The 5548-nt window shown below is 42.2% G+C and overlaps 1 long non-coding RNA gene across 5 annotated transcripts; it reads right to left on the bottom strand.

The window, feature by feature from the left end:
* Window positions 1–141: 141 nt before the first annotated feature.
* LOC123079835 (uncharacterized) lies at window positions 142–3920 on the bottom strand. Of its 5 annotated transcripts, XR_006438121.1 has the most exons (4): window positions 3425–3897; window positions 3106–3165; window positions 1627–2689; window positions 783–986 (listed from the first exon to the last, which is right to left on the bottom strand). It is a non-coding gene; the product is annotated as an uncharacterized lncRNA (long non-coding RNA). The 5 variants fall into 5 exon arrangements; XR_006438120.1 differs by adding an exon at window positions 142–267 and having other exon boundaries at window positions 748–986; window positions 1627–3897; XR_006438119.1 differs by having other exon boundaries at window positions 1627–3165; window positions 3425–3898.
* Between the last annotated feature and the right edge of the window lie 1628 nt (window positions 3921–5548).

Raw genomic sequence — 5548 nt, 5'->3', positions numbered from 1 at the left:
AGGACTCCCCCCAAGGCTGGCGCACCAAAGGGGCTCCTTCCCCTTTGGTGGCTTCCCTCTCTCTCCCCTTTAACCTATCTCTACTCCTAATGACCTCCTTTGTTTTGTTTTATCAGATTCTATTTTAATTCAGACGATTTTTTTTTACATTCAGACCGTAGTTAATTGCCTCCTTTCTCCCTCTGTCCACACCATAGACAAGGATGCACTACCAGCTTTAGCGGCCAAAATCTGGATCTATTGAGTCAGCTTCATCACCCAGATTTTCTGAAAAAGAGCACGGAATCATAATACCATTATACATCAGTTGAAAAAATCGTACTGGGCATGGGCCGTCTATTAGCTTTGCTAAGTATGGTGCCGTCCATTAGGCTGGCTTGATTAAGAAACTTTATACATACTACTATATATTAGTAGATGAGTTACATCTCGTAAGAAAACTAAGTTACAGGAATTGAAATCCACCACCGTAACTGTACATGTATATAATAGATGAGGCTTAGACATAAAACAACATTAATTTTATGTCAACAGGGAGGTTCACAGGTCATCTGGATTTCTTTCATTTTTGTGAATTGGCATGTCAAGTGGTCGGACCGCTCCCCGGACCCTGTGCAAGTGGGAGCGATGTGCACCGGGCTGCCCTTTGTGAATTGGCATGTCAAGCAGGAGTGACGTGACAAACTAATAAACATGTTCAGTGACGTATCACAAATGCAAGGTAAGAAAACAAAAAATATTACTAACCAAGTTTACTAACTATCATTCGAGTTTGCCTGCACTGGAGGAAATGTTGCAGTATGATTCCTTGAGTTAGAAGCAGATAAAGATAATTGATTATCCATTACAAAATCTCTAACCACTGCACACATGCAATGATGGTTAGTAGGAATACACAATTTTATGACCTGTAACATTACTACAAGGTTCGTTGGTCAATGTCCTTCCAGAATATGAACTTGAATTGTGTGGGTGCATATTATGACCTGTAAAAGAATGACACGGATCATCCACCATATAGATAGCCATACATCTACTTGGATCCATTTATGACTGACTACGAAAGTAAATGTCACATAAAGGACAAGGAGCAGTACACAAAAACCTTTCAACAAGTATATGTATTTAACATAGGTGTATATTAAGTTATTAACTGCAGAGCAACTTGGTAGCTAAGCAACTATGCTAACTTGCTAACTTAAGTTTCTGTTAGCAAATGTTCGTACAATTTCAGAAAACCTTGGGAGTAGTTGATAGGAGTTCATCTTGCTAATTACAAATATTCCAGACTACACTGCGAAAGGTGAAACTTGAATTACTAATACACTGGCAATCCTTTCAGTAATAAGATATGAACAAATAAGCAGAAAACTAATATTTCCTTATTTCCTTGTATCAAGACAGCAGACTCATGACTTACCATGGTACAGAACAAGAAACTTGTCAGCGTTAATTTTAAGTTAATAGGCAAAGCTCACAAGTCATCAAGATTTTATTTCTTTGTATGTTCACCTTATAAGTATGTTCGCCTTATAAGTATCAAGAAACTTGTTTGCTAACCTGAATATAATTCTCAACTGATGGCTAAAATGGCAGGCAGAGAAAGAGCATATCTGAACAAAATACCTGGTAGAGCACCCTACAACAAACCTCCAAAATGATTAGCGGCATTCGGTCATTTCACAGTGCCTGCAGAAATAAAATCGGAATAGTAATCAGGACAAAACCTTTTTTGCAGAAGTGCACTCTAAATTCAGATATAACGTTTTCAAAAATCCAGTGATGCTAAACAGGACATATCTTGCACATATTTGAAGAAGCCACCATCATCCTGCATTGGTCATGGCAGTGAGAAACAATTAGAAGTCCTAAAACAGAGTAGGATCTATTAGAGAAAATTTGAAAAGGTGTGTTAGTATGTGACCATAAAATAAGGTTGTAGACAGACCAGGAATACATTTACAGAACACGCTCCAAGAGTGCTCTGTTCATCTGATGGATTGTGCGTGTGCCAAGAGCCAGGCCAAGATGCACATTTAGTATGCATAGGAATAAAAAAAGAAACATACTTTCAATTTCAATGGGATCCCTCGGGAAGTTCCTTTGCAGTAGAACATACATTTACTCGAAGATTTCCCTTTTACTTTTCGAACCAGGATGTAAAATCATTTTCAGCGTATTAGTTGTCTTTATCTTCTCCATCAGATCCAGCCACATATACATGAATGAACAAGTGCCGTAGTGAATTCTATAAATTACAAACTATTTGAAGGTTGAAGCGCATAAATCAAGTGATTGTTATGCGTGCAATTAGACACTGGAGCAGATGATGTACTACCCAAAGCCAATCCTCACATCATTTGTAGAAACTGCAAGCCAGATCAAACAACAACAAAATTGAAGAGCACCATTTACCTCTGAATGGCAAGCATCCCCTCTTGAAAAAGCTGATCCAAGTTGAGGTAGCCCAAGAATCCACATGCGCTGTGGTGAAGAGGAGGTAGGTTGGCAGCCCCATCGCCTTGTCACCGCAGATCCTATGACACCGTCGGCGACAACACGGATCACCGGTAGAACTCTGTTCGTCCTTCCGTGCCTCCCGACAAGCTCCGACGCGTGGTGTCGTGCTCGGAATGAGGGAGCTGGGCAAGCGGCCTATGCGTTGCTACGGACGGCGGCGGCGGCGGCCCTGAGAAATTGCAAACATAACATATTACAAAATGGAAGGCAATATAGTAACACCCATATTAGCATCCTGACATATGGAACTGGGAAATTGAGGGACATGTACAGTAGCTACAATACCATACTTACCAGTCAGATTAGCATAACCCACCAGTCAGATTAGCATAACCCACATCTATCTAAATGACAAGAAATTTAGGCTAAAATACTTTAGGATAAACTGGAAGGCAATATAGTAACACCCACATTAGCATCCTGACACATGGAACTGGGAAATCGAGGGACATGTGCAGTAGCTACAATACCATAACTTACCAAGTCAGATTAGCATAACCCACATCTATATAAATGACAGGAAATTTAGGCTAAAATACTTTAGGATAAACTGGAAACACTAAAAGATAGTTCTGCAAGGCTCACCTTAAATAGCAGTACTTACGAAGCAAGATAGCATGTCTTGAAGATTCATCTTGTATGCACCTAGTAGCAGATATTCCGAACATGTACCGAAAACATACAGAGAGCTAGAACTGTGAGTTGCGTATTCCTATAGGTAAATGCAATGGCTTACAGTACAAAACATGTGTACTACCATCAATGCTATCTCCAGAAGGTGTTGCATTGCCAATGTGTTAGTGATAACGCATAGCAATATGCATAAAGGCATACAACAAGAGGAAAACGAGGAGAAGGCCGGGGTACGCTCCTCCATGGATCTGGCAACAACGACTGTGGCTACCTTGCTGGCGTCGTCGGCGGTGGCCGGGAAGCTCCGCCGGTTGTGGCCACGGCCAGATCCGGGGAGCACGGTGACGGGAGGTCGGGGACGGAGAAGAATGGCGGTGGTGGAGGTCCCCTTCCGTCGATCTAGCGACGTGCAGGATCCATCCGAGAGGAGGTCGATGGAGGTGAGGGCCGGCCGGCTTCGGCGATTGCGGACCTCGGCGGCGACCTGGAGGCGGCGGTGTGTCACAGTCGCAACCTGGAGGCGGCGGCTCCTCTCGTTCCTCAGCCGCAGCGGCTAGTCTCGGATCTCGGTGGCGGCTCCTCTCGGTCCTCAGGCGCGGCGGCTACTCTCGGATGTTGGCGGCGGCGCTGTGACCTGCGGTTGCGTCAGGAAGAGGACGGCGGCGGCGTTTACTCTCGAGGGGATCGAGAGGAGCCGCGTTTGGTGTCGGGTGGGTTTTTCGGGTGCGTGCGTGCGGGGTGGGGATGTGACGAAAAAAAACCGGACGAAAATGGTGGAACGAAAATAAACTAGGAACGGAGACTACCAACTGAGACATTAGGAGTAGAGATAAAGCGTTCTTGTTATATGTAAGTTAACTATTATCCACAGAATACAAGTAGTGGTTCAGAATTACAGAGAAAAGTCTAAGATATTCATCGTTATTTCTCTAGTAAGATATCCCCCTTCGTTAATACTGCCCTATTCCTTTTCCCTTTTTTACGAAAGTGGAAGGAGTGATGAAGAACTGAAACATAGTTACAGTGGGTGTTTTTTATAGGAACAAACTGAAGAATTTGACATTAACATAATTGTAGTACTAATTCAGGTGTCCCTGGTTTTATTACCACTAGAACATGTTTACCTAATTGTCCATGGTTACACTCATTTTCAAATGGCACAACTTGTCTTGTTGCCACATCTTCAAAATCGTTAATAGGCTACTAGCAGTACCATTGTATTTGTCAATTTTGTACCTGGCAAAGTAAGATGACCCCTATTCTTAAGAATACATACCTGAGAATATTGTAGTGTTAGGTGATTAGCTTTTACTTTTTTCCATTGATTGCTACAGATTTTGAGAGAACACTGTTGTCCACGTTATATCGTATACTTTCAAATTATAAAGAGTTCTTGTTATATGTAAGTTTCCTATTATCCACACAATCCAAGTAGTGGTTCAGGACTACAGAGAAAGAAAGCACCAATAACTTGTTTTTTCATTTCTTTTTGGTGATAAAACTGGATTTTGCTTTTCCATGATCATGTGTCGGTGCCTTTGTCTCTATCAAATATTAGGGGTAATGAATTTTCCTGTGCTGGATCAACATGCTGATCCTACCCACCTTGAAGTCATAAATCCAGTGAAGTCAATTTCAGTATATTAAGGACATAGCCAGTAGCTTAGCAATTTCCACGAGTATGTTTTGTTTACAATAAAGTTGTGTGCAAAATGTATATGCTACATTATGCATGATTCTCTCTTCTATCAAAGTATATCCATGTGTTTATTTTGTCATCCCGTTGCAATGCACGGGACCTTCGATTTGATTCAGTTTTATGTTCTACTACAAATAGGGAAATGTGGACGCTGGATATCCATTTCTTAGGTGTCAATCTGGCACTTAGGCTGTATAATACAGGGCAGAGTTCTTCCAGCTACTAATTCATGTAATCTGATTTATAGCCTAGGCACTTTTCTTTAAGCATAGTTGCCTATTCGATGGTGACCAACCATCCGTCACACGCGCCATACAAACAATTCAGGAGGAGGCCCGCTTGTGAGCATGCGCCGGCGCCAAAGGCCTCGCGATCATCATCCCGGAGACGCAGTCCTGGTCCATCGTGGGAGGCGCTTCCACAGAGATCCATGTATCGAGGCAGCTTACTCATGCCATCCATGCGCACATGCTTGTAGGCGGCCTTTTGTTGTTGCGGCATATATCCTGTAACAACTAAACCCTGTATTTTCACACTCTCCTATCAATGCAATGATATGCAAGGCTTTTGCATATTCGTGAAAAAAGGACATTGCCATATATGAATGTATGAACAAAAAAGGAGGCAAAATAATGATTTCACATACGCACTTTCCCTACAACCTATGTCAAGGGTACCGACTGTAGTGATTTTGCA

This window comes from Triticum aestivum, chromosome 3D (assembly GCF_018294505.1).
Source record: "Triticum aestivum cultivar Chinese Spring chromosome 3D, IWGSC CS RefSeq v2.1, whole genome shotgun sequence".
NCBI classification, from domain to species: Eukaryota; Viridiplantae; Streptophyta; class Magnoliopsida; order Poales; family Poaceae; genus Triticum; species Triticum aestivum.
The sequence above is the reverse complement of the archived record's forward strand: the minus strand, read 5'-3'. Positions and strand labels throughout refer to the sequence as shown.